The sequence below is a fragment of the Stenella coeruleoalba genome, assembly GCF_951394435.1.
Source record: "Stenella coeruleoalba genome assembly, contig: scaffold_69, whole genome shotgun sequence".
Classification (NCBI taxonomy): domain Eukaryota; kingdom Metazoa; phylum Chordata; class Mammalia; order Artiodactyla; family Delphinidae; genus Stenella; species Stenella coeruleoalba.
In genome coordinates this window covers 219,873-241,916 of record NW_027645992.1, presented here as the reverse complement: position 1 = coordinate 241,916, position 22,044 = coordinate 219,873, and the positions used below count along the sequence as shown (strand labels likewise).

General features: G+C 43.8%; 1 long non-coding RNA gene across 2 annotated transcripts in view; it reads left to right on the top strand.

The window, feature by feature from the left end:
• LOC307181408 overlaps nt 1-22,044 on the top strand; it is a 1,608,936-nt gene that overhangs the window by 1,380,278 nt on the left and 206,614 nt on the right. The window contains exon 5 of one of the 2 annotated variants that reach the window (XR_013826691.1): nt 16,017-16,098. The exons of the other annotated variant lie outside the window; for it this stretch is intronic. This is a non-coding gene — a long non-coding RNA (uncharacterized lncRNA). The remainder of the gene's footprint in view (nt 1-16,016; nt 16,099-22,044) is intronic. 2 annotated transcript variants of the gene reach the window in all.

Sequence of the window (22,044 nt, the reverse complement as noted above, 5' to 3'; positions counted from 1 at the left end):
TATTCCATATTTGGCTTAAGGAACTTTATCTGTGCTCATTTCAATCTCTGGTTTTATGCAGCACCCCAACTCACCTTTCCCCTTAAGCAAGCATAAGTTGGTTTTCTAAATTTGAGACCCTGTTCTGTTCTGTAATTCAGTTCCTGTGTAGCCAAGTTTACATTCCGTGTATTACTGATATCTTATGATGTTTCTTTTTCTGTGTGACTTATTTCAGTTAGAATCATCATACCTGAATCCACTCATTGTGCTGCTAAGGGCCTGATGACACAGATTTCATTGCTGAGTGATATTGCTTTGTAAGTAAATACCACAACTTCTTTATCCATTTTTCACTTTCTGCAATGTTGAACTTGTACTGTAAACGAGTTTCTTGTAAACAGAGCCGTTCCAAACTTTGGGGTGGCTGTGTCTTTTTGATTTTAATTTCCCTAAGCTATAGGACCATAAGTGGAAGTGCCCTAGGTTCTGTTGCTTTGTTTTTTAGATGTTTCAGGAAACACCATACACTTCTCCCAAGTGGTTGTTGGCAATTTACATCCCGCCCATCAGCATAACAAGGCTCCCAGTTCTCCATGGCCTGTCCTGCCTTTCTGGATTTTACACTTTTTTCAGATGGCCCTTTTGACCGGGGGGAAGTGAGACTTCATTGTAGTGCAGATTTCCTTTGCAAGCTTGCTTGGTTGGCCAAAAAGGGCGTATGCGTTTTTTCCTGAATATATTCAGGAAAAAACGCATACGCCCTTTTTGGCCAAGTGCATCATTGTGGACGTTCTGCCTCTTTTCCTATGCTTTCAATGCAATTCCAGTCTACCTCCTGAAATCGGTTTCCTGCAATTCTGCCCCGCTTTCAAGTCCTCTTGGCAGCCTTACTTCAGTATATTTTTGGACGATAGCTGTCATTTATAACTCTGCAGGTTTGTGAATTACAGTGCCCCTGAGCTCCTTTCTTCAACTCGCTTTCTTGTGACCTGGCCGCAACACCGCAGGATGTCTTCAGGCCCTAATCTGGTTCTGGCACGGCACGCTGAGCCTTTGGTTAATTCCTCTTCCTGGTGGGAAATGAGAGTTATATTTGCCCATCCAGACACCTCCAGCTAGTCTTTCATTGGTTCTCGCTATTCCTGTTCATCTTCCACAGAAATTGCAAACTGGGCCAAACAGGAAGTTAAAGGGACTGACTCTCCAAGTGGGGAGAGTGTTAGTAAAGTGTCTGGAATGTTGCACCCGAGTACCAGGGTACGAAAACTGAGACATATTTGAACACGTCTCCCGATCACATGGTTGATCATACTCTAGGTTCCACATGCATGTTTTAGATGAAGGAAGAATACCTTAAACCTGGAGAGTTGAAACCCGTGGAATGGGTACCATGCAATATGACTTCAAAGGGTCTTCATTTGCTCACGAACCTCTCCAATCCTATCACTGCTGCGTTTATGCCCCTGTACACATGCTTGATTCTCTTTCGGAGACATAGCAATCCATAGGTTTTAAGATACTTACTAGTCAGGTGCATTCTTAGGCGTTTAATATGGGGTTTTGTGTCCATTTCGTTGAGCAAGGAGTAGCTCTTGTGTATTCCATATTTGGCTTAAGGAACTTTATCTGTGCTCATTTCAATCTCTGGTTTTATGCAGCACCCCAACTCACCTTTCACCTTAAGCAAGCATAAGTTGGTTTTCTAAATTTGAGACCCTGTTCTGTTTTGGAATGCAGTTCCTGTGTAGCCAAGTTTACATTCCGTGTATTAGTGATATCTTATGATGTTTCTTTTTCTGTGTGACTTATTTCAGTTAGAATCATCGTACCTGAATCCACTCATTATGCTGCTACGGGCCTGATGACATAGATTTCATTGCTGAGTGATACTGCATTGTACGTAAGTTCCACAAGTTCTTTATCCATTTTTCACTTTCTGTGATATTGAACTTGTACGGTAAACGAGGTTCTTGTAAACGGAGGCGTCCCAAACTTTGGGGTGGCTGTGTCTTTTTGATTTTAATTTCCCTAAGCTATAGGACCATAAGCGCAAGTGCCCTCGGCTCTGTTGCTTTGTTTTTTAGATGTTTCAGGAAACACCATACACTTCTCCTGAGTGTCTGTTGGCAATTTACATCCCGCCCATCAGCATAACAAGGCTCCCAGTTCTCCATGACCTGTCCTGCCTTTCTGGATTTTACACTTTTTTCAGATGGCCCTTTTGACCGGGGGGAAGTGAGACTTCATTGTAGTGCAGATTTCCTTTGCAAGTTTGCTTGGTTGGCCAAAAAGGGCGTATGCGTTTTTTCCTGAATATATTCAGGAAAAAACGCATACGCCCTTTTTGGCCAAGTGCATCATTGTGGACGTTCTGCCTCTTTTCCTATGCTTTCAATGCAATTCCAGTCTACCTCCTGAAATCGGTTTCCTGCAATTCTGCCCCGCTTTCAAGTCCTCTTGGCAGCCTTACTTCAGTCTATTTTTGGACGATAGCTGTCATTTATAACTCTGCAGGTTTGTGAATTACAGTGCCCCTGAGCTCCTTTCTTCAACTCGCTTTCTTTTGAGCTGGCCGCAACACCGCAGGATGGCTTCAGGCCCTAATCTGGTTCCGGTACGGCACGCTGAGCCTTTGGTTATTTCCTCTTGCTGGTGGGAAATGAGAGTTAAATTTGCCCGTCCAGACATCTCCAGCTAGCCTCTCATTGGTTCTCGCTATTCCTGTTCATCTTCCGCAGAAATTGGAAACTGTGCCAAACAGGAGGTTAAAGGCGCTGACTCTCCAAGTGGGGAGAGTGTTAGTAAAGCATCTGGAATGTTGCACCCGAGTACCAGGGTACGAAAACTGAGACATATTTGAACACGTCTCCCGAACACATGGTTGGTCATACTCTAGGTTCCACATGCATGTTTTAGCTGAAGGAAGAATACCTTAAACCTGGGTATTTGAAACCCGTGGAAAGGGTACCATGCAATATGACTTCAAAGGGTGTTCATTTGCTCACCGAACCTCTCCAATCCTATCACTGCTGCGTTTATGCCCCTGTACACATTTTTGATTCTCTTTCGGAGACATAGCAATCCATAGGTTTTAAGATACTTACTAGTCAGGTACATTCTTAGGAGTTTAATATGCGGTGTTGAGTCCATTTCGTTGAGCAAGGAGTAGCTCTTGTCTATTCCATATTTGGCTTAAGGAACTTTATCTGTGCTCATTTCAATCTCTGGTTTTATGCAGCACCCCAACTCACCTTTCCCCTTAAGCAAGCATAAGTTGGTTTTCTAAATTTGAGACCCTGTTCTGTTTTGGAATGCAGTTCCTGTGTAGCCAAGTTTACATTCCGTGTATTAGTGATATCTTATGATGTTTCTTTTTCTGTGTGACTTATTTCAGTTAGAATCATCATACCTGAATCCACTCATTGTGCTGCTAAGGGCCTGATGACACAGATTTCATTGCTGAGTGATATTGCTTTGTAAGTAAATACCACAACTTTTTTATCCATTTTTCACTTTCTGCGATGTTGAACTTGTACTGTAAACGAGGTTCCTGTAAACAGAGCCGTTCCAAAATTTGGGGTGGCTGTGTCTTTTTCATTTTAATTTCCCTAAGCTATAGGACCATAAGTGGAAGTGCCCTAGGCTCTGATGCTTTGTTTTGTAGATGTTTCAGGAAACACCATACACTTCTCCTGAGTGTCTGTTGGCAATTTACATCCCGCCCATCAGCATAACAAGGCTCCCAGTTCTCCATGGCCTGTCCTGCCTTTCTGGATTTTACACTTTTTTCAGATGGCCCTTTTGACCGGGGAGAAGTGAGACTTCATTGTAGTGCAGATTTCCTTTGCAAGTTTGCTTGGTTGGCCATAAAGGGCGTATGCGTTTTTTCCTGAATATATTCAGGAAAAAACGCATACGCCCTTTTTGGCCAAGTGCATCATTGTGGACGTTCTGCCTCTTTTCCTATGCCTTCAATGCAATTCCAGTCTACCTCCTGAAATCGGTTTCCTGCAATTCTGCCCCGCTTTCAAGTCCTCTTGGCAGCCTTACTTCAGTCTATTTTTGGACGATAGCTGTCATTTATAACTCTGCAGGTTTGTGAATTACAGTGCCCCTGAGCTCCTTTCTTCAACTCGCTTTCTTGTGACCTGGCCGCAACACCGCAGGATGTCTACAGGCCCTAATCTGGTTCCGGCACGGCACGCTGAGCCTTTGGTTAATTCCTCTTCCTGGTGGGAAATGAGAGTTAAATTTGCCCATCCAGACACCTCCAGCTAGTCTCTCATTGGTTCTCGCTATTCCTGTTTATCTTCCACAGAAATTGCAAACTGGGCCAAACAGGAGGTTAAAGGGACTGACTCTCCAAGTGGGGAGAGTGTTAGTAAAGCGTCTGGAATGTTGCACCCGAGTACCAGGGTACGAAAACTGAGACATATTTGAACACGTCTCCCGATCACATGGTTGATCATAATCTAGGTTCCACATGCATGTTTTAGCTGAAGGAACAATACCTTAAACTTGGAGAGTTGAGACCCGTGGAATGGGTACCATGCAATATGACTTCAAATGGTCTTCATTTGCTCACGAACCCCTCCAATCCTATCACTGCTGCGTTTATGCCCATGTACACATGCTTGATTCTCTTTCGGAGACATAGCAATCCATAGGTTTTAAGATACTTACTAGTCAGGTACATTCTTAGGCGTTTAATATGCGGTGTTGAGTCCATTTCGTTGAGCAAGGAGTAGCTCTTGTCTATTCCATATTTGGCTTAAGGAACTTTATCTGTGCTCATTTCAATCTCTGGTTTTATGCAGCACCCCAACTCACCTTTCCCCTTAAGCAAGCATAAGTTGGTTTTCTAAATTTGAGACCCTGTTCTGTTTTGGAATGCAGTTCCTGTGTAGCCAAGTTTACATTCCGTGTATTAGTGATATCTTATGATGTTTCTTTTTCTGTGTGACTTATTTCAGTTAGAATCATCATACCTGAATCCACTCATTGTGCTGCTAAGGGCCTGATGACACAGATTTCATTGCTGAGTGATATTGCTTTGTAAGTAAATACCACAACTTCTTTATCCATTTTTCACTTTCTGCGATGTTGAACTTGTACTGTAAACGAGGTTCTTGTAAACAGAGCCGTTCCAAACTTTGGGGTGGCTGTGTCTTTTTCATTTTAATTTCCCTAAGCTATAGGACCATAAGTGGAAGTGCCCTAGGTTCTGTTGCTTTGTTTTTTAGTTGTTTCAGGAAACACCATACACTTCTCCCAAGTGGTTCTTGGCAATTTACATCCCGCCCATCAGCATAACAAGGCTCCCAGTTCTCCATGGCCTGTCCTGCCTTTCTGGATTTTACCCTTTTTTCAGATGGCCCTTTTGACCGGGGGGAAGTGAGACTTCATTGTAGTGCAGATTTCCTTTGCAAGCTTGCTTGGTTGGCCAAAAAGGGCGTATGCGTTTTTTCCTGAATATATTCAGGAAAAAACGCATACGCCCTTTTTGGCCAAGTGCATCATTGTGGACGTTCTGCCTCTTTTCCTATGCTTTCAATGCAATTCCAGTCTACCTCCTGAAATCGGTTTCCTGCAATTCTGCCCCGCTTTCAAGTCCTCTTGGCAGCCTTACTTCAGTCTATTTTTGGACGATAGCTGTCATTTATAACTCTGCAGGTTTGTGAATTACAGTGCCCCTGAGCTCCTTTCTTCAACTCGCTTTCTTGTGACCTGGCCGCAACACCGCAGGATGGCTTCAGGCCCTAATCTGTTTCCGGCCCGGCATGCTGAGCCTTTGGTTAATTCCTCTTCCTGGTGGGAAATGAGAGTTGAATTTGCCCGTCCAGACACCTCCAGCTAGCCTCTCATTGGTTCTCGCTATTCCTGTTCATCTTCCGCAGAAATTGCAAACTGGGCCAAACAGGAGGTTAAAGGGACTGACTCTCCAAGTCGGGAGAGTGTTAGTAAAGCGTCTGGAATGTTGCACCCGAGTACCAGGGTACGAAAACTGAGACATATTTGAACACGTCTCCCGTTCACATGGTTGATCATACTCTGGGTTCCACATGCATGCTTTAGCTGAAGGAAGAATACCTTAAACCTGGAGAGTTGAGACCCGTGTAATGGGTACCATGCAATATGACTTCAAAGGGTCTTCATTTGCTCACCGAACCTCTCCAATCCTATCACTGCTGCGTTTATGCCCCTGTACACACGCTTGATTCTCTTTTGGAGACATAGCAATCCATAGGTTTTAAGATACTTACTAGTCAGGTACATTCTTAGGCGTTTAATATGGGGTTTTGAGTCCATTTCGTTGAGCAAGGAGTAGCTCTTGTCTATTCCATATTTGGCTTAAGGAACTTTATCTGTGCTCATTTCAATCTCTGGTTTTATGCAGCACCCCAACTCACCTTTCCCCTTAAGCAAGCATAAGTTGGTTTTCTAAATTTGAGACCCTGTTCTGTTTTGGAATGCAGTTCCTGTGTAGCCAAGTTTACATTCCGTGTATTAGTGATATCTTATGATGTTTCTTTTTCTGTGTGACTTATTTCAGTTAGAATCATCATACCTGAATCCACTCATTGTGCTGCTAAGGGCCTGATGACACAGATTTCATTGCTGAGTGATATTGCTTTGTAAGTAAATACCACAACTTCTTTATCCATTTTTCACTTTCTGCGATGTTGAACTTGTACTGTAAACGAGGTTCTTGTAAACAGAGCTGTTCCAAACTTTGGGGTGGCTGTGTCTTTTTCATTTTAATTTCCCTAAGCTATAGGACCATAAGTGGAAGTGCCCTAGGTTCTGTTGCTTTGTTTTTTAGTTGTTTCAGGAAACACCATACACTTCTCCCAAGTGGTTCTTGGCAATTTACATCCCGCCCATCAGCATAACAAGGCTCCCAGTTCTCCATGGCCTGTCCTGCCTTTCTGGATTTTACCCTTTTTTCAGATGGCCCTTTTGACCGGGGGGAAGTGAGACTTCATTGTAGTGCAGATTTCCTTTGCAAGCTTGCTTGGTTGGCCAAAAAGGGCGTATGCATTTTTTCCTGAATATATTCAGGAAAAAACGCATACGCCCTTTTTGGCCAAGTGCATCATTGTGGACGTTCTGCCTCTTTTCCTATGCTTTCAATGCAATTCCAGTCTACCTCCTGAAATCGGTTTCCTGCAATTCTGCCCCGCTTTCAAGTCCTCTTGGCAGCCTTACTTCAGTCTATTTTTGGACGATAGCTGTCATTTATAACTCTGCAGGTTTGTGAATTACAGTGCCCCTGAGCTCCTTTCTTCAACTCGCTTTCTTGTGACCTGGCCGCAACACCGCAGGATGGCTTCAGGCCCTAATCTGGTTCCGGCCCGGCATGCTGAGCCTTTGGTTAATTCCTCTTCCTGGTGGGAAATGAGAGTTGAATTTGCCCGTCCAGACACCTCCAGCTAGCCTCTCATTGGTTCTCGCTATTCCTGTTCATCTTCCGCAGAAATTGCAAACTGGGCCAAACAGGAGGTTAAAGGGACTGACTCTCCAAGTGGGGAGAGTGTTAGTAAAGCGTCTGGAATGTTGAACCCGAGTACCAGGGTACGAAAACTGAGACATATTTGAACACGTCTCCCGATCACATGGTTGATCATAATCTAGGTTCCACATGCATGTTTTAGCTGAAGGAACAATACCTTAAACCTGGAGAGTTGAGACCCGTGTAATGGGTACCATGCAATATGACTTCAAAGGGTCTTCATTTGCTCACGAACCCCTCCAATCCTATCACTGCTGCATTTATGCCCATGTACACATGCTTGATTCTATTTCGGAGACATAGCAATCCATAGGTTTTAAGATACTTACTAGTCAGGTACATTCTTAGGCGTTTAATATGCGGTGTTGAGTCCATTTCGTTGAGCAAGGAGTAGCTCTTGTCTATTCCATATTTGGCTTAAGGAACTTTATCTGTGCTCATTTCAATCTCTGGTTTTATGCAGCACCCCAACTCACCTTTCCCCTTAAGCAAGCATAAGTTGGTTTTCTAAATTTGAGACCCTGTTCTGTTCTGTAATTCAGTTCCTGTGTAGCCAAGTTTACATTCCGTGTATTACTGATATCTTATGATGTTTCTTTTTCTGTGTGACTTATTTCAGTTAGAATCATCATACCTGAATCCACTCATTGTGCTGCTAAGGGCCTGATGACACAGATTTCATTGCTGAGTGATATTGCTTTGTAAGTAAATACCACAACTTCTTTATCCATTTTTCACTTTCTGCGATGTTGAACTTGTACTGTGAACGAGGTTCTTGTAAACAGAGCCGTTCCAAACTTTGGGGTGGCTGTGTCTTTTTCATTTTAATTTCCCTAAGCTATAGGACCATAAGTGGAAGTGCCCTAGGTTCTGTTGCTTTGTTTTTTAGATGTTTCAGGAAACACCATACACTTCTCCCAAGTGGTTGTTGGCAATTTACATCCCGCCCATCAGCATAACAAGGCTCCCAGTTCTCCATGGCCTGTCCTGCCTTTCTGGATTTTACCCTTTTTTCAGATGGCCCTTTTGACCGGGGGGAAGTGAGACTTCATTGTAGTGCAGATTTCCTTTGCAAGCTTGCTTGGTTGGCCAAAAAGGGCGTATGCGTTTTTTCCTGAATATATTCAGGAAAAAACGCATACGCCCTTTTTGGCCAAGTGCATCATTGTGGACGTTCTGCCTCTTTTCCTATGCTTTCAATGCAATTCCAGTCTACCTCCTGAAATCGGTTTCCTGCAATTCTGCCCCGCTTTCAAGTCCTCTTGGCAGCCTTACTTCAGTCTATTTTTGGACGATAGCTGTCATTTATAACTCTGCAGGTTTGTGAATTACAGTGCCCCTGAGCTCCTTTCTTCAACTCGCTTTCTTGTGACCTGGCCGCAACACCGCAGGATGGCTTCAGGCCCTAATCTGTTTCCGGCCCGGCATGCTGAGCCTTTGGTTAATTCCTCTTCCTGGTGGGAAATGAGAGTTGAATTTGCCCGTCCAGACACCTCCAGCTAGCCTCTCATTGGTTCTCGCTATTCCTGTTCATCTTCCGCAGAAATTGCAAACTGGGCCAAACAGAAGGTTAAAGGGACTGACTCTCCAAGTCGGGAGAGTGTTAGTAAAGCGTCTGGAATGTTGCACTCGAGTACCAGGGGAGGAAAACTGAGACATATTTGAACACGTCTCCCGTTCACATGGTTGATCATACTCTGGGTTCCACATGCATGCTTTAGCTGAAGGAGGAATACCTTAAACCTGGAGAGTTGAGACCAGTGTAATGGGTACCATGCAATATGACTTCAAAGGGTCTTCATTTGCTCACCGAACCTCTCCAATCCTATCACTGCTGCGTTTATGCCCCTGTACACACGCTTGATTCTCTTTTGGAGACATAGCAATCCATAGGTTTTAAGATACTTACTAGTCAGGTACATTCTTAGGCGTTTAATATGGGGTTTTGAGTCCATTTCGTTGAGCAAGGAGTAGCTCTTGTCTATTCCATATTTGGCTTAAGGAACTTTATCTGTGCTCATTTCAATCTCTGGTTTTATGCAGCACCCCAACTCACCTTTCCCCTTAAGCAAGCATAAGTTGGTTTTCTAAATTTGAGACCCTGTTCTGTTTTGGAATGCAGTTCCTGTGTAGCCAAGTTTACATTCCGTGTATTAGTGATATCTTATGATGTTTCTTTTTCTGTGTGACTTATTTCAGTTAGAATCATCATACCTGAATCCACTCATTGTGCTGCTAAGGGCCTGATGACACAGATTTCATTGCTGAGTGATATTGCTTTGTAAGTAAATACCACAACTTCTTTATCCATTTTTCACTTTCTGCGATGTTGAACTTGTACTGTAAACGAGGTTCTTGTAAACAGAGCTGTTCCAAACTTTGGGGTGGCTGTGTCTTTTTCATTTTAATTTCCCTAAGCTATAGGACCATAAGTGGAAGTGCCCTAGGTTCTGTTGCTTTGTTTTTTAGTTGTTTCAGGAAACACCATACACTTCTCCCAAGTGGTTCTTGGCAATTTACATCCCGCCCATCAGCATAACAAGGCTCCCAGTTCTCCATGGCCTGTCCTGCCTTTCTGGATTTTACCCTTTTTTCAGATGGCCCTTTTGACCGGGGGGAAGTGAGACTTCATTGTAGTGCAGATTTCCTTTGCAAGCTTGCTTGGTTGGCCAAAAAGGGCGTATGCGTTTTTTCCTGAATATATTCAGGAAAAAACGCATACGCCCTTTTTGGCCAAGTGCATCATTGTGGACGTTCTGCCTCTTTTCCTATGCTTTCAATGCAATTCCAGTCTACCTCCTGAAATCGGTTTCCTGCAATTCTGCCCCGCTTTCAAGTCCTCTTGGCAGCCTTACTTCAGTCTATTTTTGGACGATAGCTGTCATTTATAACTCTGCAGGTTTGTGAATTACAGTGCCCCTGAGCTCCTTTCTTCAACTCGCTTTCTTGTGACCTGGCCGCAACACCGCAGGATGGCTTCAGGCCCTAATCTGGTTCCGGCCCGGCATGCTGAGCCTTTGGTTAATTCCTCTTCCTGGTGGGAAATGAGAGTTAAATTTGCCCGTCCAGACACCTCCAGCTAGCCTCTCATTGGTTCTCGCTATTCCTGTTCATCTTCCGCAGAAATTGCAAACTGGGCCAAACAGGAGGTTAAAGGGACTGACTCTCCAAGTGGGGAGAGTGTTAGTAAAGCGTCTGGAATGTTGAACCCGAGTACCAGGGTACGAAAACTGAGACATATTTGAACACGTCTCCCGATCACATGGTTGATCATAATCTAGGTTCCACATGCATGTTTTAGCTGAAGGAACAATACCTTAAACCTGGAGAGTTGAGACCCGTGTAATGGGTACCATGCAATATGACTTCAAAGGGTCTTCATTTGCTCACGAACCCCTCCAATCCTATCACTGCTGCATTTATGCCCATGTACACATGCTTGATTCTATTTCGGAGACATAGCAATCCATAGGTTTTAAGATACTTACTAGTCAGGTACATTCTTAGGCGTTTAATATGCGGTGTTGAGTCCATTTCGTTGAGCAAGGAGTAGCTCTTGTCTATTCCATATTTGGCTTAAGGAACTTTATCTGTGCTCATTTCAATCTCTGGTTTTATGCAGCACCCCAACTCACCTTTCCCCTTAAGCAAGCATAAGTTGGTTTTCTAAATTTGAGACCCTGTTCTGTTCTGTAATTCAGTTCCTGTGTAGCCAAGTTTACATTCCGTGTATTACTGATATCTTATGATGTTTCTTTTTCTGTGTGACTTATTTCAGTTAGAATCATCATACCTGAATCCACTCATTGTGCTGCTAAGGGCCTGATGACACAGATTTCATTGCTGAGTGATATTGCTTTGTAAGTAAATACCACAACTTCTTTATCCATTTTTCACTTTCTGCGATGTTGAACTTGTACTGTAAACGAGGTTCTTGTAAACAGAGCCGTTCCAAACTTTGGGGTGGCTGTGTCTTTTTCATTTTAATTTCCCTAAGCTATAGGACCATAAGTGGAAGTGCCCTAGGTTCTGTTGCTTTGTTTTTTAGATGTTTCAGGAAACACCATACACTTCTCCCAAGTGGTTGTTGGCAATTTACATCCCGCCCATCAGCATAACAAGGCTCCCAGTTCTCCATGGCCTGTCCTGCCTTTCTGGATTTTACACTTTTTTCAGATGGCCCTTTTGACCGGGGGGAAGTGAGACTTCATTGTAGTGCAGATTTCCTTTGCAAGCTTGCTTGGTTGGCCAAAAAGGACGTATGCGTTTTTTCCTGAATATATTCAGGAAAAAATGCATACGCCCTTTTTGGCCAAGTGCATCATTGTGGACGTTCTGCCTCTTTTCCTATGCTTTCAATGCAATTCCAGTCTACCTCCTGAAATCGGTTTCCTGCAATTCTGCCCCGCTTTCAAGTCCTCTTGGCAGCCTTACTTCAGTCTATTTTTGGACGATAGCTGTCATTTATAACTCTGCAGGTTTGTGAATTACAGTGCCCCTGAGCTCCTTTCTTCAACTCGCTTTCTTGTGACCTGGCCGCAACACCGCAGGATGTCTTCAGGCCCTAATCTGGTTCTGGCACGGCACGCTGAGCCTTTGGTTAATTCCTCTTCCTGGTGGGAAATGAGAGTTATATTTGCCCATCCAGACACCTCCAGCTAGTCTTTCATTTTTTCTCGCTATTCCTGTTCATCTTCCACAGAAATTGCAAACTGGGCCAAACAGGAAGTTAAAGGGACTGACTCTCCAAGTGGGGAGAGTGTTAGTAAAGCGTCTGGAATGTTGCACCCGAGTACCAGGGTACGAGAACTGAGACATATTTGAACACGTCTCCCGATCACATGGTTGATCACACTCTAGGTTCCACATGCATGTTTTAGATGAAGGAAGAATACCTTAAACCTGGGTAGTTGAAACCCGTGGAATGGGTACCATGCAATATGACTTCAAAGGGTCTTCATTTGCTCACGAACCTCTCCAATCCTATCACTGCTGCGTTTATGCCCCTGTACACATGCTTGATTCTCTTTCGGGGACATAGCAATCCATAGGTTTTAAGATACTTACGAGTCAGGTACATTCTTAGGCGTTTAATATGGGGTTTTGTGTCCATTTCGTTGAGCAAGGAGTAGCTCTTGTGTATTCCATATTTGGCTTAAGGAACTTTATCTGTGCTCATTTCAATCTCTGGTTTTATGCTGCACCCCAACTCACCTTTCACCTTAAGCAAGCATAAGTTGGTTTTCTAAATTTGAGACCCTGTTCTGTTTTGGAATGCAGTTCCTGTGTAGCCAAGTTTACATTCCGTGTATTAGTGATATCTTATGATGTTTCTTTTTCTGTGTGACTTATTTCAGTTAGAATCATCGTACCTGAATCCACTCATTATGCTGCTACGGGCCTGATGACATAGATTTCATTGCTGAGTGATACTGCATTGTACGTAAGTACCACAAGTTCTTTATCCATTTTTCACTTTCTGTGATATTGAACTTGTACGGTAAACGAGGTTCTTGTAAACGGAGGCGTCCCAAACTTTGGGGTGGCTGTGTCTTTTTGATTTTAATTTCCCTAAGCTATAGGACCATAGGCGCAAGTGCCCTCGGCTCTGTTGCTTGGTTTTTTAGATGTTTCAGGAAACACCATACACTTCTCCTGAGTGTCTGTTGGCAATTTACATCCCGCCCATCAGCATAACAAGGCTCCCAGTTCTCCATGGCCTGTCCTGCCTTTCTGGATTTTACACTTTTTTCAGATGGCCCTTTTGACCGGGGGGAAGTGAGACTTCATTGTAGTGCAGATTTCCTTTGCAAGTTTGCTTGGTTGTCCAAAAAGTGCGTATGCGTTTTTTCCTGAATATATTCAGGAAAAAACGCATACGCCCTTTTTGGCCAAGTGCATCATTGTGGACGTTCTGCCTCTTTTCCTATGCTTTCAATGCAATTCCAGTCTACCTCCTGAAATCGGTTTCCTGCAATTCTGCCCCGCTTTCAAGTCCTCTTGGCAGCCTTACTTCAGTCTATTTTTGGACGATAGCTGTCATTTATAACTCTGCAGGTTTGTGAATTACAGTGCCCCTGAGCTCCTTTCTTCAACTCGCTTTCTTGTGGCCTGGCCACAACACCGCAGGATGTCTTCAGGCCCTAATCTGGTTCTGGCACGGCACGCTGAGCCTTTGGTTAATTCCTCTTCCTGGTGGGAAATGAGAGTTAAATTTGCCCATCCAGACACCTCCAGCTATTCTTTCATTGGTTCTCGCTATTCCTGTTCATCTTCCACAGAAATTGCAAACTGGGCCAAACAGGAGGTTAAAGGGACTGACTCTCCAAGTCGGGAGAGTGTTAGTAAAGCGTCTGGAATGTTGCACCCGAGTACCAGGGGAGGAAAACTGAGACATATTTGAACACGTCTCCCTTTCACATGGTTGATCATACTCTGGGTTCCACATGCATGTTTTAGCTGAAGGAAGAATACCTTAAACCTGGAGAGTTGAGACCCGTGTAATGGGTACCATGCAATATGACTTCAAAGGGTCTTCATTTGCTCACCGAACCTCTCCAATCCTATCACTGCTGCGTTTATGCCCCTGTACACACGCTTGATTCTCTTTTGGAGACATAGCAATCCATAGGTTTTAAGATACTTACTTGTCAGGTACATTCTTAGGCGTTTAATATGGGGTTTTGAGTCCATTTCGTTGAGCAAGGAGTAGCTCTTGTCTATTCCATATTTGGCTTAAGGAACTTTATCTGTGCTCATTTCAATCTCTGGTTTTATGCAGCACCCCAACTCACCTTTCCCCTTAAGCAAGCATAAGTTGGTTTTCTAAATTTGAGACCCTGTTCTGTTTTGGAATGCAGTTCCTGTGTAGCCAAGTTTACATTCCGTGTATTAGTGATATCTTATGATGTTTCTTTTTCTGTGTGACTTATTTCAGTTAGAATCATCATACCTGAATCCACTCATTGTGCTGCTAAGGGCCTGATGACACAGATTTCATTGCTGAGTGATATTGCTTTGTAAGTAAATACCACAACTTCTTTATCCATTTTTAACTTTCTGCGATGGTGAACTTGTACTGTAAACGAGGTTCTTGTAAACAGAGCCATTCCAAACTTTGGGGTGGCTGTGTCTTTTTCATTTTAATTTCCCTAAGCTATAGGACCATAAGTGGAAGTGCCCTAGGTTCTGTTGCTTTGTTTTTTAGTTGTTTCAGGAAACACCATACACTTCTCCCAAGTGGTTGTTGGCAATTTACATCCCGCCCATCAGCATAACAAGGCTCCCAGTTCTCCATGGCCTGTCCTGCCTTTCTGGATTTTACACTTTTTTCAGATGGCCCTTTTGACCGGGGGGAAGTGAGACTTCATTGTAGTGCAGTTTTCCTTTGCAAGCTTGCTTGGTTGGCCAAAAAGGGCGTATGCGTTTTTTCCTGAATATATTCAGGAAAAAACGCATACGCCCTTTTTGGCCAAGTGCATCATTGTGGACGTTCTGCCTCTTTTCCTATGCTTTCAATGCAATTCCAGTCTACCTCCTGAAATCGGTTTCCTGCAATTCTGCCCCGCTTTCAAGTCCTCTTGGCAGCCTTACTTCAGTCTATTTTTGGACGATAGCTGTCATTTATAACTCTGCAGGTTTGTGAATTACAGTGCCCCTGAGTTCCTTTCTTCAACTCGCTTTCTTGTGACCTGGCCGCAACACCGCAGGATGGCTTCAGGCCCTAATCTGGTTTCGGCCCGGCATGCTGAGCCTTTGGTTAATTCCTCTTCCTGGTGGGAAATGAGAGTTGAATTTGCCCGTCCAGATACCTCCAGCTAGCCTCTCATTGGTTCTCGCTATTCCTGTTCATCTTCCGCAGAAATTGCAAACTGGGCCAAACAGGAGGTTAAAGGGACTGACTCTCCAAGTCGGAAGAGTGTTAGTAAAGCGTCTGGAATGTTGCACCCGAGTACCAGGGGAGGAAAACTGAGACATATTTGAACACGTCTCCCGTTCACATGGTTGATCATACTCTGGGTTCCACATGCATGTTTTAGCTGAAGGAAGAATACCTTAAACCTGGAGAGTTGAGACCCGTGTAATGGGTACCATGCAATATGACTTCAAAGGGTCTTCATTTGCTCACCGAACCTCTCCAATCCTATCACTGCTGCGTTTATGCCCCTGTACACACGCTTGATTCTCTTTTGGAGACAAATCAATCCATAGGTTTTAAGATACTTACTTGTCAGGTACATTCTTAGGCGTTTAATATGGGGTTTTGAGTCCATTTCGTTGAGCAAGGAGTAGCTCTTGTGTATTCCATATTTGGCTTAAGGAACTTTATCTGTGCTCATTTCAATCTCTGGTTTTATGCAGCACCCCAACTCACCTTTCCCCTTAAGCAAGCATAAGTTGGTTTTCTAAATTTGAGACCCTGTTCTGTTTTGGAATGCAGTTCCTGTGTAGCCAAGTTTACATTCCGTGTATTAGTGATATCTTATGATGTTTCTTTTTCTGTGTGACTTATTTCAGTTAGAATCATAGTACCTGAATCCACTCATTATGCTGCTACGGGCCTGATGACATAGATTTCATTGCTGAGTGATATTGCTTTGTAAGTAAATACCACAACTTCTTTATCCATTTTTCACTTTCTGCGATGTTGAACTTGTACTGTAAACGAGGTTCTTGTAAACAGAGCCGTTCCAACCTTTGGGGTGGCTGTGTCTTTTTCATTTTAATTTCCCTAAGCTATAGGACCATAAGTGGAAGTGCCCTAGGTTCTGTTGCTTTGTTTTTTAGTTGTTTCAGGAAACACCATACACTTCTCCCAAGTGGTTCTTGGCAATTTACATCCCGCCCATCAGCATAACAAGGCTCCCAGTTCTCCATGGCCTGTCCTGCCTTTCTGGATTTTACACTTTTTTCAGATGGCCCTTTTGACCGGGGGGAAGTGAGACTTCATTGTAGTGCAGTTTTCCTTTGCAAGCTTGCTTGGTTGGCCAAAAAGGGCGTATGCGTTTTTTCCTGAATATATTCAGGAAAAAACGCATACGCCCTTTTTGGCCAAGTGCATCATTGTGGACGTTCTGCCTCTTTTCCTATGCTTTCAATGCAATTCCAGTCTACCTCCTGAAATCGGTTTCCTGCAATTCTGCCCCGCTTTCAAGTCCTCTTGGCAGCCTTACTTCAGTCTATTTTTGGACGATAGCTGTCATTTATAACTCTGCAGGTTTGTGAATTACAGTGCCCCTGAGTTCCTTTCTTCAACTCGCTTTCTTGTGACCTGGCCGCAACACCGCAGGATGGCTTCAGGCCCTAATCTGGTTTCGGCCCGGCATGCTGAGCCTTTGGTTAATTCCTCTTCCTGGTGGGAAATGAGAGTTGAATTTGCCCGTCCAGACACCTCCAGCTAGCCTCTCATTGGTTCTCGCTATTCCTGTTCATCTTCCGCAGAAATTGCAAACTGGGCCAAACAGGAGGTTAAAGGGACTGACTCTCCAAGTCGGGAGAGTGTTAGTAAAGCGTCTGGAATGTTGCACCCGAGTACCAGGGGAGGAAAACTGAGATATATTTGAACACGTCTCCCGTTCACATGGTTGATCATACTCTGGGTTCCACATGCATGTTTTAGCTGAAGGAAGAATACCTTAAACCTGGAGAGTTGAGACCCGTGTAATGGGTACCATGCAATATGACTTCAAAGGGTCTTCATTTGCTCACCGAACCTCCCCAATCCTATCACTGCTGCGTTTTTGCCCCTGTACACACGCTTGATTCTCTTTTGGAGACATAGCAATCCATAGGTTTTAAGATACTTACTAGTCAGGTACATTCTTAGGCGTTTAATATGGGGTTTTGAGTCCATTTCGTTGAGCAAGGAGTAGCTCTTGTCTATTCCATATTTGGCTTAAGGAACTTTATCTGTGCTCATTTCAATCTCTGGTTTTATGCAGCACCCCAACTCACCTTTCCCCTTAAGCAAGCATAAGTTGGTTTTCTAAATTTGAGACCCTGTTCTGTTTTGGAATGCAGTTCCTGTGTAGCCAAGTTTACATTCCGTGTATTAGTGATATCTTATGATGTTTCTTTTTCTGTGTGACTTATTTCAGTTAGAATCATCATACCTGAATCCACTCATTGTGCTGCTAAGGGCCTGATGACACAGATTTCATTGCTGAGTGATATTGCTTTGTAAGTAAATACCACAACTTCTTTATCCATTTTTCACTTTCTGCGATGTTGAACTTGTACTGTAAACGAGGTTCTTGTAAACAGAGCCGTTCCAAACTTTGGGGTGGCTGTGTCTTTTTCATTTTAATTTCCCTAAGCTATAGGACCATAAGTGGAAGTGCCCTAGGTTCTGTTGCTTTGTTTTTTAGATGTTTCAGGAAACACCATACACTTCTCCCGAGTGGTTGTTGGCAAATTACATCCCGCCCATCAGCATAACAAGGCTCCCAGTTCTCCATGGCCTGTCCTGCCTTTCTGGATTTTACACTTTTTTCAGATGGCCCTTTTTACCGGGGGGAAGTGAGACTTCATTGTAGTGCAGATTTCCTTTGCAAGCTTGCTTGGTTGGCCAAAAAGGGCGTATGCGTTTTTTCCTGAATATATTCAGGAAAAAACGCATACGCCCTTTTTGGCCAAGTGCATCATTGTGGACGTTCTGCCTCTTTTCCTATGCTTTCAATGCAATTCCAGTCTACCTCCTGAAATCGGTTTCCTGCAATTCTGCCCCGCTTTCAAGTCCTCTTGGCAGCCTTACTTCAGTCTATTTTTGGACGATAGCTGTCATTTATAACTCTGCAGGTTTGTGAATTACAGTGCCCCTGAGCTCCTTTCTTCAACTCGCTTTCTTGTGACCTGGCCGCAACACCGCAGGATGGCTTCAGGCCCTAATCTGGTTCCGGCCCGGCATGCTGAGCCTTTGGTTAATTCCTCTTCCTGGTGGGAAATGAGAGTTAAATTTGCCCGTCCAGACACCTCCAGGTAGTCTCTCATTGGTTCTCGCTATTCCTGTTCATCTTCCGCAGAAATTGCAAACTGGGCCAAACAGGAGGTTAAAGGGACTGACTCTCCAAGTGGGGAGAGTGTTAGTAAAGCGTCTGGAATGTTGCACCCGAGTACCAGGGGAGGAAAACTGAGACATATTTGAACACGTCTCCCGTTCACATGGTTGATCATACTCTGGGTTCCACATGCATGTTTTAGCTGAAGGAAGAATACCTTAAACCTGGAGAGTTAAGACCCGTGTAATGGGTACCATGCAATATGACTTCAAAGGGTCTTCATTTGCTCACCGAACCTCTCCAATCCTATCACTGCTGCGTTTATGCCCCTGTACACATGCTTGATTCTCTTTTGGAGACATAGCAATCCATAGGTTTTAAGATACTTACTAGTCAGGTACATTCTTAGGCGTTTAATATGGGGTTTTGAGATCATTTCGTTGAGCAAGGAGTAGCTCTTGTCTATTCCATATTTGGCTTAAGGAACTTTATCTGTGCTCATTTCAATCTCTGGTTTTATGCAGCACCCCAACTCACCTTTCCCCTTAAGCAAGCATAAGTTGGTTTTCTAAATTTGAGACCCTGTTCTGTTTTGGAATGCAGTTCCTGTGTAGCCAAGTTTACATTCCATGTATTAGTGATATCTTATGATGTTTCTTTTTCTGTGTGACTTATTTCAGTTAGAATCATCATACCTGAATCCACTCATTATGCTGCTATGGGCCTGATGACATAGATTTCATTGCTGAGTGATACTGCATTGTACGTAAGTACCACAAGTTCTTTATCCATTTTTCACTTTCTGTGATATTGAACTTGTACGGTAAACGAGGTTCTTGTAAACGGAGGTGTCCCAAACTTTGGGGTGGCTGTGTCTTTTTGATTTTAATTTCCCTAAGCTATAGGACCATAAGTGGAAATGCCCTAGGCTCTGATGCTTTGTTTTTTAGATGTTTCAGGAAACACCATACACTTCTCCTGAGTGTCTGTTGGCAATTTACATCCCGCCCATCAGCATAACAAGGCTCCCAGTTCTCCATGGCCTGTCCTGCCTTTCTGGAGTTTACACTTTTTTCAGATGACCCTTTTGACCGGGGAGAAGTGAGACTTCATTGTAGTGCAGATTTCCTTTGCAAGTTTGCTTGGTTGGCCAAAAAGGGCGTATGCGTTTTTTCCTGAATATATTCAGGAAAAAACGCATACGCCCTTTTTGGCCAAGTGCATCATTGTGGACGTTCTGCCTCTTTTCCTATGCCTTCAATGCAATTCCAGTCTACCTCCTGAAATCGGTTTCCTGCAATTCTGCCCCGCTTTCAAGTCCTCTTGGCAGCCTTACTTCAGTCTATTTTTGGACGATAGCTGTCATTTATAACTCTGCAGGTTTGTGAATTACAGTGCCCCTGAGCTCCTTTCTTCAACTCGCTTTCTTGTGACCTGGCCGCAACACCGCAGGATGTCTACAGGCCCTAATCTGGTTCCGGCACGGCACGCTGAGCCTTTGGTTAATTCCTCTTCCTGGTGGGAAATGAGAGTTATATTTGCCCATCCAGACACCTCCAGCTAGTCTCTCATTGGTTCTCGCTATTCCTGTTCATCTTCCACAGAAATTGCAAACTGGGCCAAACAGGAGGTTAAAGGGACTGACTCTCCAAGTGGGGAGAGTGTTAGTAAAGCGTCTGGAATGTTGAACCCGAGTACCAGGGTACGAAAACTGAGACATATTTGAACACGTCTCCCGATCACATGGTTGATCATAATCTAGGTTCCACATGAATGTTTTAGCTGAAGGAACAATACCTTAAACCTGGAGAGTTGAGACCCGTGGAATGGGTACCATGCAATATGACTTCAAAGGGTCTTCATTTGCTCACGAACCCCTCCAATCCTATCACTGCTGCATTTATGCCCATGTACACATGCTTGATTCTCTTTCGGAGACATAGCAATCCATAGGTTTTAAGATACTTACTAGTCAGGTACATTCTTAGGCGTTTAATATGCGGTGTTGAGTCCATTTCGTTGAGCAAGGAGTAGCTCTTGTCTATTCCATATTTGGCTTAAGGAACTTTATCTGTGCTCATTTCAATCTCTGGTTTTATGCAGCACCCCAACTCACCTTTCCCCGTAAGCAAGCATAAGTTGGTTTTCTAAATTTGAGACCCTGTTCTGTTCTGTAATTCAGTTCCTGTGTAGCCAAGTTTACATTCCGTGTATTACTGATATCTTATGATGTTTCTTTTTCTGTGTGACTTATTTCAGTTAGAATCATCATACCTGAATCCACTCATTGTGATGCTAAGGGCCTGATGACACAGATTTCATTGCTGAGTGATACTGCATTGTACGTAAGTACCACAAGTTCTTTATCCATTTTTCACTTTCTGTGATATTGAACTTGTACGGTAAACGAGGTTCTTGTAAACAGAGCCGTTCCAAACTTTGGGGTGGCTGTGTCTTTTTCATTTTAATTTCCCTAAGCTATAGGACCATAAGTGGAAGTGCCCTAGGCTCTGTTGCTTTGTTTTTTAGATGTTTCAGGAAACACCATACACTTCTCCCGAGTGTCTGTTGGCAATTTACATCCCGCCCATCAGCATAACAAGGCTCCGAGTTCTCCATGGCCTGTCCTGCCTTTCTGGATTTTACACTTTTTTCAGATGGCCCTTTTGACCGGGGGGAAGTGAGACTTCGTTGTAGTGCAGATTTCCTTTGCAAGCTTGCTTGGTTGGCCAAAAAGGGCGTATGCGTTTTTTCCTGAATATATTCAGGAAAAAACGCATACGCCCTTTTTGGCCAAGTGCATCATTGTGGACGTTCTGCCTCTTTTCCTATGCTTTCAATGCAATTCCAGTCTACCTCCTGAAATCGGTTTCCTGCAATTCTGCCCCGCTTTCAAGTCCTCTTGGCAGCCTTACTTCAGTCTATTTTTGGACGATAGCTGTCATTTATAACTCTGCAGGTTTGTGAATTACAGTGCCCCTGAGCTCCTTTCTTCAACTCGCTTTCTTGTGAGCTGGCCGCAACACCACAGGATGGCTTCAGGCCCTAATCTGGTTCCGGCACGGCACGCTGAGCCTTTGGTTAATTCCTCTTCCTGGTGGGAAATGAGAGTTAAATTTGCCCGTCCAGACACCTCCAGCTAGTCTCTCATTGGTTCTCGCTATTCCTGTTCATCTTCCGCAGAAATTGCAAACTGGGCCAAACAGGAGGTTAAAGGGACTGATTCTCCAAGTCGGGAGAGTGTTAGTAAAGCATCTGGAATGTTGCACCCGAGTACCAGGGTACGAAAACTGAGACATATTTGAACACGTCTCCCGATCACATGGTTGATCATACTCTAGGTTCCACATGCATGTTTTAGCTGAAGGAAGAATACCTTAAACCTGGGTAGTTGAAACCCGTGGAATGGATACCATGCAATATGACTTCAAAGGGTCTTCATTTGCTCACCGAACCTCTCCAATCCTATCACTGCTGCGTTTATGCCCCTGTACACATGCTTGATTCTCTTTCGGAGACATAGCAATCCATAGGTTTTAAGATACTTACTAG